At 39.8% G+C, this 12387-nt stretch overlaps 1 pseudogene; it reads left to right on the top strand.

Annotated features, from left to right (window-relative positions):
* Positions 1 to 4086: 4086 nt before the first annotated feature.
* On the top strand, positions 4087 to 12003 carry LOC148213676 (lysozyme C, milk isozyme-like; annotated as a pseudogene).
* Positions 12004 to 12387: the final 384 nt, after the last annotated feature.

Below are 12387 nucleotides of genomic sequence, written 5' to 3'. Positions count from 1 at the left end.
TGTTGCTTCAGATTGCACTACATCTGAGAAATGCCCTGCTATATTGCATCTTACCCTCAGTCTAGGGTTGGTATGAAGTGCATATAAGAGGGTGAGAAGCCATCAGTCAATTGCTGAAGATTTAAGTTTGTGCTAAAGGGAAGGGCCAGCTGTAGGCTAAGGCCAAGTAGGCACTGGACTCGGATGCCCAAGCTTAGGGGGCGCCAACGCCGCTCCTCTTTCCAAAAACAAAGGCTATTCGAAAGACGCAACTCTTTGTATCGGCAAGAAGTGGCGCCGTCACTCAATGTGGCCTGGGGGAGCCAGCACTGCTCAAGGGTTCCCTGGACATTGAATCACAGGTCTGCTTAAAGTCTATGGTGAAAGTGAATAAAGGGATCTTAGACGGCTGAGTATATTTTTCAATCGGGGGGAGGGTAACAGGTGCTGGCCTAGCACACAGCAGGGTCTCAATACTACCTGTTCATTGGCTAGAAGGATCTAGCCAAAGTTTCCAGCAAATACATCTGGCATGGATTTTACTAACTGTACTAAGAAGACACTCTGGGCAGTAAGTGCAGTTATTTAGGAAAAGTGTGTTCAGTGTTTATGTTGATTCAGATTGTGTACATTCAGCCAGGCCATCAAGCAAATGGGAATAAATCCCAGAGTTTGGATCCAAGGTTGTTCTCCCACCTTGCTTGTGCAGGGCTTCCAACAATCAGGGAGATGAACTCTTTGGCTCATGGCTTCTATGACACGCGCCTGTGTCATGTCTCTGTTCTCTGTCCCACTCGGCATTTGTGGGTACCACGTAGAAGTGGAAATTTGGTACCGAAAAACTCAAATTCTTATCCACATTTCTGAAAAGAAAAATGGAGTAGATGAAGGGCCTTTCTTTTTTTTTTAAATGTAATCTATTAAGAGTTCTTACTTCAGTAAAGGACAAATATAAAAATATATAAAGAAAAGAAAGAGAGAAAAAGAAAGAAAAAAGTGCAGAAAGCATAACAGTGAAAGAAAGAGAGATAATTAAGGAAACAAGAAGCAGAAAAAATAAGCGACTTCATACCTTCTTTTCAACAGTTCTAAACAAACTCATTGCACTTCCTCCCTCTTACAAAAACACTTTCAGCCCCTTTTTCAATCCTTTTTCAATTGTCAAATCCAGAAATCATAATGTTCTTTTTTCCATTTTCAGCAAAAAGTCCATAAAAGGTTTCCAGTCTTTTATAAAAGTACTTATTGTTTTGTCCCTGACCAAACAGGACTGTTTTGTCAGTTCTGCCATTTTGACCATCCATTCCTCCATTGGGGGTGTTTTAGTATTTCTCCATCATCGTACGTATAATCATCTTGCTGCAGTTACCATATATAAAATCAATCTTCCATGAGTCTTTTCTAATTGGCTATCCTTAAGTCCCCATAAAAAGAGTGCTGATTTCTTCTTAATATTAATCTTTAAAATGCTTTGTATCATATGTATTTGTATCCATTTTTTTCCCTTTTTCGCAAGTGCACCATGCATCCCTTCATGTTTGTCACATGTCCAACATTGACTAGAAATACCTTTATACATTTTAGATAATTTCTCTGGTGTCATATACCAACGATACATCATTGTATAAAAATTCTCTTTTAAATTAAAACACAATGTGAATTTCACCCCACTTAACCACATCCTCTCCCATTGATCAATCTGTATATTATAACCAAATTTTTAGACCATTTTATCATGCAATCCTTAACTTGTTCCTCTTCCATTTCAAATCTCAACAAAGGTTAATATATTTTTTTGCAATCACATGTTCATCATTTGTACATAGTGCATGTTCAAATTCTGTCTTACGTTGTTCCATTTCCATTAACTTTTTATCTACATAAAATCTTTCTCTTAATTGTGCATATGAAACCATTGAACACTAAACCCCTCTGCAGTCAATTGTTCTCTTGACTTCATCTTAAGTTCTCCATCATCTGTATTACTAGAGCTTGATAAATTAACCATTTCTCTTTGCCTGCTGTTTCTTTTCTACAAAATGCTTCCTATGCTGAGGCCAGTAAAGGTATTTTCAGACTCAAATAAACTTTAGGTCTCCCAGGGAGGAATGTCTATGGGATCCCCTGCCCATATTTCAACAGTGTAAAAAATATCTAGAACAAAGTCTTTTATAAAAAAAAAAAAAGAAGGGGTAGGAGGAGGAGGAGGAAACTGAGTTGAAGTCTCAGTATTTGATGTGGGATTTGTTTATTTATTTATAAATTCTGTTCCTATGAACACAACTTACAAAGGTGAAAACAAAACAGTAGCAATTTAAAACCACATAGAAGTTTCCATGGAAGGGGTGCGAGACACACAAACATTCATAACAATGATTCAAATTCAGAAGTAGAGTGGGATGACATCCTGGCCCAGTGACTGAGGAAACAGCCAGCTTACCAAGGCTCTTGTACAAGACAGCAGGGCCGGGACTGTATGGATCTCGGGGGAATGACGCCCGCTTCCTGGGTGCCACAAGATGCTACTGTTGAGTAGATGGCAGCTGAAACGTGCCAATCCTCTTAGATCTGACGAGAGAGACAGACAAAACTGGACATGAGGTAGTCCTGCAAGTGTCTAGGCCTCTGACCATGTAGGGCTTTTGTAGATAAAAACCTGCACCTGGAATTCCCCCAGGAGCCAAGCAGCAACTAATGCCACGTGTAGCGTAGCTGGCATATGCCCATCCCTGCTTCTTCTGCCCCCTTTTGGACTAGCTGGGGCTTCTGAGTAGTCTTCAAGGGCAGCTCTATGTAGAGTTCACTGCAGTGACCCATCCCATGAATAAGTTACAGAATCCAGTTACAGAATTCAGCAGTTTTGTCAGAATGAACATTGTGATGTCATGATGCAGGCCCCGCCTCCTATATGCTTTTCTGCACCATCAGAGTGCAAGTACAAAAGAGGTGAAGCTTGGCTCCCGACACTGCAAAGTTCATTTTATTGGGTACTCATTGTACTCATTCCCCCCTGAATGTCTCTGTTTACTCCCTTTACCACTTAAGAAGCCCCCCACCCCCACCCCTCCTACTTTTGTTTCCAGGCAGTATTAGTTCCGGATTTCCCTCCAAGCTAATGGGTGAGAAATCTTAAGTGATTTGGCATGCCTGAGGCTGCTGTAGTTAGAATAAAGGGGGAAATCAGCAGGGGAAGATGAGTAGAAAGACTTGCAAAATGTTTCCATTAGAGGAAGCGTGCATGAACTTGCATGTCAACATTCATCCGTGCTTTTTTGTCTGCCAACATCTTACAGTGAGAAATGGGAGCAGTTTAAGGATATTACAATTTCCCTGGCCTTCTGTTTTATCCCCAGGGATATGTAAAGAAAGGATTCCTACAAGACTACCTAAGACAGTGTTAGACTCTTCATTCATCTAGGCCAGTATTGTCTCCTTTGGCAATAGCTCTCCAGCGTCTCAGGATGAATTCTTGCTTTTCCTTTGCTATTAGAAGGCCCTTGCTCATGCCCCCCCCCCATCAGCTCATTTCAGGTCAGGCTTAGCTATTCCAGTTTGAAAGTGGAAAGCCAAGGAAATAAGCACATGGATCCTCAAACCAACCAACCCAGTGGTCTCCCTCAAGGCACAAATGAACAGACTCAAATTATCCTACTTCAAGCACAAGATGGGAAGGTCTCTGGAGAAGGCTGTAATGCTGGGAAAGGTGGAAGGAACGAGAGGAAGACTATGACCAGCAGCCAGGTGGATAGACTCAGTTCCAACAGCAATAAGTGCAGCATTGGAAAACTTGAAAGACCAGGTTAGGGACAGATCATCATGGATAAAATCTATCTATGTGGTTGCTAAGAGTTAACAAAGACTTGATGGCACATATTCAATCAATCAATATTATTCATAGGAAAACTATGACTGGCCTAACATGGTACTTTTGCTTTTCCAACTCCCATCAGTACTCCCTCCTTGCTCAATCCATAATTACCTCAAGTTGGGGAATTATTGCTACATACTTTGTTTACCTTCTCACCAGAGGAGCCAGGTTCACAAGCTGTGACTATAAAATCCACTAGCCATCATAGAGAAGCCATAATCCTCCAAGGAGCTGCAGCGATGAAGGCATTAGTGCTCACCCTCCTCTTCCTCTTTGTTGCAGCCAGCGAGGCCAAAGTATTTACCAGATGTGAACTGGCTTCATTTCTGAAACGGCATGGACTGGATGGATATTATGGCTACAAATTGGGCAACTGTGAGTTCACTCTCTTTCTCTCCACCTGAACAATGTCCAGGTTTGCAAGGGGGATGCAAAATGGGGCCCTTCTTTTCAAGGAAGAGTTCAGCCAGCCCGCCCAATGAATAAAAAGCTCTTTTCAGTTTTCTTAGAATGAGAAGATGTGCTTTCTTCCCATCCCAAAGGACTGAGGAGACCTCATGATTCCCCTTGCACTAGCACTCTTACTTTAATGAGGGCGATCAATATCCACGTTGTTGTCTGTTTGGGGCAAGAGCAGAACTGCAGTACAATTAGGCCTCTTTTGCCTCTTTATTGTCTTTTTACAACCACTGGCTCAGCCAATAGTTTATTTGGTTTCTTAAGAATAGGAATATCCCTGCCAGGATAAGCATCCTCTGAGAGGGAAGTTCCTTTGAATTCCCACAAATCGTGTCAGTTTGGAACAGGGTTGAAGGGGCCATCCCAGAAGATTTTCCACATGTGCGGCAGTGCGAAAGACCCACCATGGAAAAGTACCTCCTCCCTGGAACGCCAGGATTACAGAAGGAGAAGAAAGGAGAGGTGGCGTCATCTGCCACTAAGAACCCCAGGAATACCTTTGAGACAAGAATCAGACTTATTCCAAATTCCCCTGAAGTTTCCAAACTGTATGGGACTTCTTGGTCCGTCCTTGGTTGGGTGATGAATGAGAAGATGGTTAAATGTTCTGTTCCAAATGTTGGTATTAAAAAACTCAGGGTAGCACTTTCATTTACAGCAGAGGTCTTTTCCAGTCCTTTCCCTGTTTGCTTTCTTCCAGGGGTCTGTATGGCTTATCACGAGAGCGGGTACAACAGCTGACTTGTGGGGCGGCCAAACTCGGATGGCAGTCGCGACTACGGGATTTTCCAGATAAACAGCCGCTGGTGGTGCAACAATAAACAGGGCCGTACAGCTAATGGCTGCAAGAAGCTTTGCAGCGGTAAGCCACGTAGTGTAGATAAAGGAATCGAGAGTTGTTGGGAGAACTGCTAAGATAAAATTGATGAGAAATCATGACAACTCAGTCCTGGGAAAGAAGGAGGCATCAGAAAGAGACTGAAAATACTGTAAGCCCACCTTGATTCTGTTTGGTATAAAAGGTGGGAGAGAGAAGCTTTGACAAGCTTTCCAAGTTCTTCTGTTATTATTATGTTCTATGACAGTGAAGTAGCATTCTGGTAATCCTTGCAGTGTCTGTTTCCTGACCTGACCTACTTCCAAGGGCTGACATCTATTTCATTAGAAAAGAAAAGAAAAAAGTGAAATGCCCCAAATAAGTCAGATGATACTTCTGAAGGGAGGTTCTAGTCCTTTTTCTCCTTTATTGCTCTCTGTGATTGCTCACTTGCATCCAACTCTTCATGACTTGATGGACATTGATTCACCAGCACTCTCTGTCAGAATTTCCCAACTTGTCCCAACTCTTTGCCCTGGTCCTCCAAGGACAAATTACTAAGCAAGCAAGGAGTTTCCTTATTGAATCTGGCCTTTAAGTACAGGCTGCATAGTCTCCATGGCTTCAGTTTTGTCAGTTCTAAGGGGCATTATAGTTTTCGAAGCTCATTTGGAGCCAGTGTCATAGATTGCTCCCGCATTCCCAAATTTTGGGAATTGGTGACGAATGATACTTACACACACAGCACTATGCCCCATGCATGTATTTCAGCACAAAGTTGGATCTGATATTTTTCCTCCATTTATAACTGCCCATATACTGAGCCAACAACAGTCTCTACTGAACTAAGCATAGAGTGCCAGCTGTCTCAAAATCTGAATGCAAGCAGCTTATTTCAACCTTGGCTCTTGGAAAAGCTCCTGGAGAAGATATGATTCCTCCAGAGGTATATAAGATGAGTGATTCCTGGTGGGTCCCCATCCGGACTTGACTCTTCTCAGAAATAGATAAAACATGTGTTGTACCTCCCCACTGGAAACAAAGTATAATATACCCAATCTTTAAAAAGGGCAACCGGCAGGAACCTGCCAATTATCTCCCAATGAGTCTGCTAGATATTTCTTCTAAGCTCTATGCCAGACATCTTCTGAATAGATTAGAAGGTTGGGAGGAAGAAACAAAACTCTTTCATCCAGAACAGGCAGGGTTTCAAAAAGGACATAGCACACTTCGTCACTGTGCTACTTTGAAGGCCCTTATTCAGAAATATGCTAACGGGCATACAAAACAACTCTGTGTCGCTTTTACTGACCTTACCTCTGCTTTTGATTCCATTGACAGGTCTCGACTATGGGAGAAACTAGCTAGCACAGATATCAGTAAGCACCTTCTTAAACTAATTATTGGACTACATACAGACATGGTAGCTAGAGTAAGAATGGGTCCTTCTCAGACCCTACCTTATTGGAGAAGGAGTTAAACAGGGCTGTTTACTTGCTCCCTTCTCATTTAACTTCTATATTAATGATATTGCAGTAGCCAGGAAGTCACAACATTTTTTCTCCCCCTCACTTAATGGACAGAAAATTTCAAAGGGAATGTACGTTGATGACATGGTTCTTATTTCCTGTACCGAGACTGGCCTTAGAAGATTACTGGCCAGAGTAACTGCTTATTGTGAAAGGGGAAAACCGAAGGTAAATTATAATAAAACAAAGGTACTAGTGTTTGGCAAAAGTAATATTAAATACAGATGGACAATTAATGCCCAACAAATAGAGCAACGTCCCTCTTTTAAATACCTGGGAATCACCTTTTATAAGTCCCTTTTATGGAAAGCACACTTATCTATTGCCTTGGCAACTGCCCAGCATATAGTAGGTGTTGTTCTGAATTTCTTTTATTCTAAAAGAGGGCAATTGGTAGCCCCTGCACTTCAACTATTCCAAGGCAAGGTGATAGCCCAGATACTGTATGGGGCTGAGATGTGGGGGTGGCATAAGAAGGTCTTTGCCTAATTGGAAGTAGTCCAAAACAACTTCATAAGGAAGGATTTGGGTTCATAAGGATGAGGTAGGGTGCCCTTCTAGGGCTGTTAGAATACATCTTGCATTGTTGGGGCACTATAAGAAACGAGAAAGCCTTCAAAAATCCCATCTTGCCAAACTCTGTTTTCTCCATTAACACAGCTGGGAATTAATGGACTAAAATGTCACCCATTCTACAAATGTATTCCCTACCACCTTTGGGAGAATGTAGATCTTGGAAAATATTAGAGATTGGCTTTTTGAAAGGTATGCTATTAAAGACGCCACTGTGGTACAGTCAACTAAATTTTCATCTTGGTATCACCATTATAAAAAACATAGAAGCCTCTCCCCGTACCTGGTTAATATAACCAGTGCTTCAGTGAGAAGGGCCCCAACATCCCTTCGCCTACAGACCATGCCCTCCCAATATCTCGAAGGGACATTTTGTAAGCTTGCTATTGAACAATGCCCCTGTCTTTGCAGTGGTGGTCAAATGGAGGATGTTTGCCATTATATTTTCCAGTGCCCCATTTAAAATGAGATCAGGGCCAAATTCAAGGGCTCTGGCCTTGCAAAATTGAATGATCTTCTTGTAGATATGTTTCTAACTGTTAGCAACTAAGTTGCTGCTTTTGCTCTGCTGTCATTTAAACTTAGAAAGAAATATTTAAGTTCCTAGTTGTAGTTTTGCTTTATTCTGTTGTAAGCTTTTTACTTCTAATACTTATATAACAGTACTATATATAAAATACGATTACTCTATTTTATAATTTTACTATTGTATTGTTTTACTGTTGTTTTATTGTATTTTATTGTATTCCTATTTTATGACCTGTGGTTACAACAGTACGCTTATTTACATACTTACTTACTTGATCCAGTACTTTCTGCCCTTTGTCAGAGAAATCTGGTTCTTGGACTCAGGTGAGACAATTCTGCCTCTCTCTCCTTCCCAAGATTGCGATAGGTCTGTAGGGAAGTCATGCATATCCAGCGTACTCAGCTCCAAATGGGAAACCAATTCCTAGAGCTCTACATTTTTCAGACCTGTCACTCTCCATGGTTAGAGCAAGAGAAAAGGCATTTCATGGTGTGCACCAGCTATACAAGAAGGAGGTTATGCTGTCCAAGATGTGAATGTATTGCATACAAAACTAATGAAGTCCTATGACTCTAATTCCTATTGGGTAGGAATCTGAAACAATAATATTATGCAAACCTCTGGAAATATAATTGAAACATGTGCCGTTGAATATATTCTAATTTGCGGGAGGGCGGAGCTGGCGTCGCGGCGATACGGCGGGTGATCCTGGGCTCCCAGGATGGCAGCCGATATCCCCTCCCCCGGACGGTCCCGATGGACCTAAGCCGTCCCGTAGAGATGGCGATCGCAAAGGGCACATCCCACGGATCTCAGGGACGCCGCAAGTCCCAGATTGATCCCGGGAGAAGCTCTTGAAGCCGGCGGAGGAGAGGCAGCCAAAATGGCTGCGAAAGCCAGGACAGCTCCAAAGGAAGAAGGAAGAGAAGGGTGTCAACTGGGTGAGATGGACTTCTACTATTCAACTATTCTTAGAGAACACCTTAAGTAACTTAAAGAGATTTTTAAAAGTGAAGAAAAGTGGATTAAGTGGCGAGATCGAGCCTTATAAAAAAAGGGGGGGAATTTTTTTTTTTTCTTTTCAACTTTCCCTTTTTAGTGGAATTGGCAAGATGTTTTTCTCTTAAAAAAAAAATATCTTTAACTGGATTGGCTTTTTCTTTTTAATATTCAATAACTCTTTATCTTAAGCCTTTTTTTTGACTAAGATTTCTTTATTGTTGTAAGAAATTTATACTTTTTGATTTTGAAACGGGGAAAGTGGAGTTAAGAGAAAGTAAACGAAAGAAAGTTACACTGCCATCTAGAGGCTCGATATAGTGCTCTTTTTCTTCTATTGTGACGCATGCTCAAGGACCCTGTGCTTTCTAAAAAGATAGTGGGATGTGCATGTTTATACAGGTGCCATCCGTAACTATAAACAAGAAAGTGGAGTTGAAAGCGATTTTGAAAATATCAAGATGGAAAGTTTGAGCTAGTCACAAGAGCCCTGATTAGTGGCAGTAGCTCTTCTTTCTGCTAGAAGCTCTGCTTTGCTCTCCATTCCCCCCTCAGTTGGATTTTTTTAAAGAGACTTAGTCTTTCCCTTCCTCTCCCTTTTTTTTTTTTTTTCTTATTTTTGGCAAGAACAAAGATAAAGAATCCTTTGACTCAATGAAGGTTTATCAATATAATAAACTATACGAGAAACACAATGTAGAAAAAGATCTTTAAACTATTGAGGATGACTATAAAAAACTGGAAGAAGAGCTGCAGAAATTCCCGCAAAAAAAAAAAAAAAAAGATATTGAAGCTAAAATGGACTTAATTAAACATAAAACGGGATCAATGGAAAAGGAAGAAATAGTACAAGAAATCAGAAACATTAAACAGAATTATTGTGAGGCTTATAAACTGAGAATTAAAAGGGTTAATCAACTGATAAATGAAGAGGGACAGACTTGTTCTTGGCACTGAGGGTGAGAAAAAGATTATACAAGATTATAATGGAAAATCGTACTAAGAGAATGCACAAAAAGAAGAAGTAAAACAATATTGAAAGAAACTACTTCAGATGTTTAAAGAAAAAACGAGGGGAATACAACAATGATGGAACTGACAGAAGCTTCAAAAGCAGAATGTTTGAAAGGACATTTATTATTGCTTTCTCTTATCCAATAATATAGAAAAGGAATAAACAGCTAGATATTTTGGGATATTGAATGAAAAGGGTGAACTCAAAATTATGCAAGCGCTGGAATAAAGTATAAATCTGAGATATATAGTTACAAATTGTATTTGATTCTAAATGTTTTAAGAGATTAGACATTTATACATGGTTGAATATAGTAACATATAGATTTTAAACTAGAGATATTTTTGTTGAAACATGTAGTGAAGAATCTGGTTAGAACTGTAACCTGGTTAGAACTGTAACTGATATTGTAACTGATACTGGTTAGAACTGTAACTTTTAAGAATTGGAAAAATTAAAAATTACTTATGCAGGAGGAAGTTATTGAAAATTATGAAATGTGCAGAGATGAGTTAAATTGAGATTTGAAATTAGAGTAAGAAGATAAGTAACTTGTTTTTATTAATGATTGGATGAGAAAATATAGTAATGTAATGGATTAGAAAACTTTATAATAGAAATTTGATATTAATTATTATATATATACACATATAATCGATAGATGAAAATGTATTACTAATCCTATTGAAAGTTAAAATTTCTTGTAATAAATGATTTTATAGATTAGCTATGAATGATTAATAATTGTTAATTGATAAGTATACAAGTATATTTTGAATAGATGATATGAGAATTTAAGATTATGAAAGGGGCACCAACGAGTTGGTAACTGGTTGACACACGCTATAAAATGGAAGATGCTTTTTTTTTATGCCTTTTTATGGTTTTGTTTGTTCATGTATGTTTTGTGTTTGTTGTAAAAATAAAAAATATTAAAAAAAAAAAGAATATATTCTAATTTGCCTCTTTTGGCAGCTTTCACCAATGATGACATCACAGATGATATTGCTTGTGCTAAGAGAATTGTGCAGGATCCCAATAGGATGGGTGCCTGGTGAGTCAATCTCCCATTAACATCTTTCCACTTGTAACATTCAGTAGCAAGTAAACTCAGCTCAACCACCAGGACGTGTGAACAGTTCACACAATGAACATGCTAATCACCCTCAGCAGCCACTCATCAACAACTCAATAGAAGAAAAAACCCTGCCTAACCCCCAGGAAGGCACACACATATTCTGACACCAAAACAAGCAGCCACTCGTTAAAACAACCCCCTAGCCCCCTAACCGTCCCCCAACCCCCTTCAGATCTCTATAAATACCCACAAAAAGGGTCACATCATCCTGAACACAGAAAGAACTGCTCCTGTCTGTGCTCCTGCACTCTGAAGATGCCGGTCACAGATGCTGGCGAAACATTAGGAAACAAAACTTCCAGAACATGGCCACACAGCCTGGAAGACCCACACCAGCCAAACTTATTATGTGGTCATGCAAGTTAATCAATTTTCTTCAGACTATTTTACAATTTTTAGCGTTTGGGGTAAAATGCACTTTCTGAATATGGCAAGTAGTCTTTTTATTCCTACACTTGCATTCTGGCTGCTTTAATAGTCTTTTAAACCCAGTAGACTGACACACAGCTTATTGGGGGGGGGGTGCTGCAGCAACAGATCATTAGATGGGAAACCCTTAAACTGGCAATGAGAATCTAAAAGCAAACAATACAGATCTTATGTGGTCAACAATCAGAATGATTTAAAAGTTTCTTTGCTGTGTGCCCTTCTGATGCATTCTAAGATTTTTGTAGGATTTCATGCGCCCTCTGGTGCTCACCAAATACTTTGCACTTTAACTCCCTTCAGCCCTGGATAGCATGGACTCTGGCAAGGTTATTTGGGAGTCCAAAGTATCTATTGGGCCTCAGTTGCATGTAGGCTTCATTGTGAGAAATAGAAAGTCAGGGCTATGTTAGCTAAAACAATTATTTTTCCTTTGATTTTAACCTGGAATTCATTGGAAAACTAGCACAGGAACTTTATCAGTCAATGAACAGGAAAGATGAATGATCATTGTCACTAGCTCACCTGAGAACTTCCTGAATGTCTTGAAGTAGATCTACATGAAACATCTGAAGACATGCAATATTCTTATTCTTACTTTTAGGGTTGCCTGGAAAAACAAATGCAGAGGAAGAGATCTGTCACAATGGACTCGTGGCTGCAAGCTGTAAGATTCATGATCCTGCATTTCTCTTCATCTTCCTGTGATGAAAATGATACTGTTCCTTGTATAATCAACATTTAATAACTCGATTCTATACTTGTACGTCATGTGTTGGGAAGAATGGGTTTCTCTGCATACAAATGATGCTTTTATAAAGAGTTCTGGATAGAAAAGAAGGAAAGCGTTTTGGTTTGAAACGTCTTCAAAAAGTGCTTGAAATATTTCAATAAAATGATTCTTGTGCATGTTGTCCTTCTCTGTTTCATGCTTTATTTATTTCATTTCATCCTTCATTATTCCCACATAATTGAACAGCTTTGTGACTGATATCCAGTTTGTTGCCTGTTTGGGGCAAGAGCAGAACTGCAGTACAATTAGGCCTCTTTTGCCT

This window comes from Python bivittatus, unplaced genomic scaffold (genome assembly GCF_059951505.1).
Source record: "Python bivittatus isolate LINGU-HERP-01145 unplaced genomic scaffold, Pbiv_v1 ctg000920_np1212, whole genome shotgun sequence".
NCBI lineage: Eukaryota > Metazoa > Chordata > Lepidosauria > Squamata > Pythonidae > Python > Python bivittatus.
Note: the sequence above shows the minus strand (reverse complement) of the source record. Positions and strands in the feature narration are given on the sequence as shown.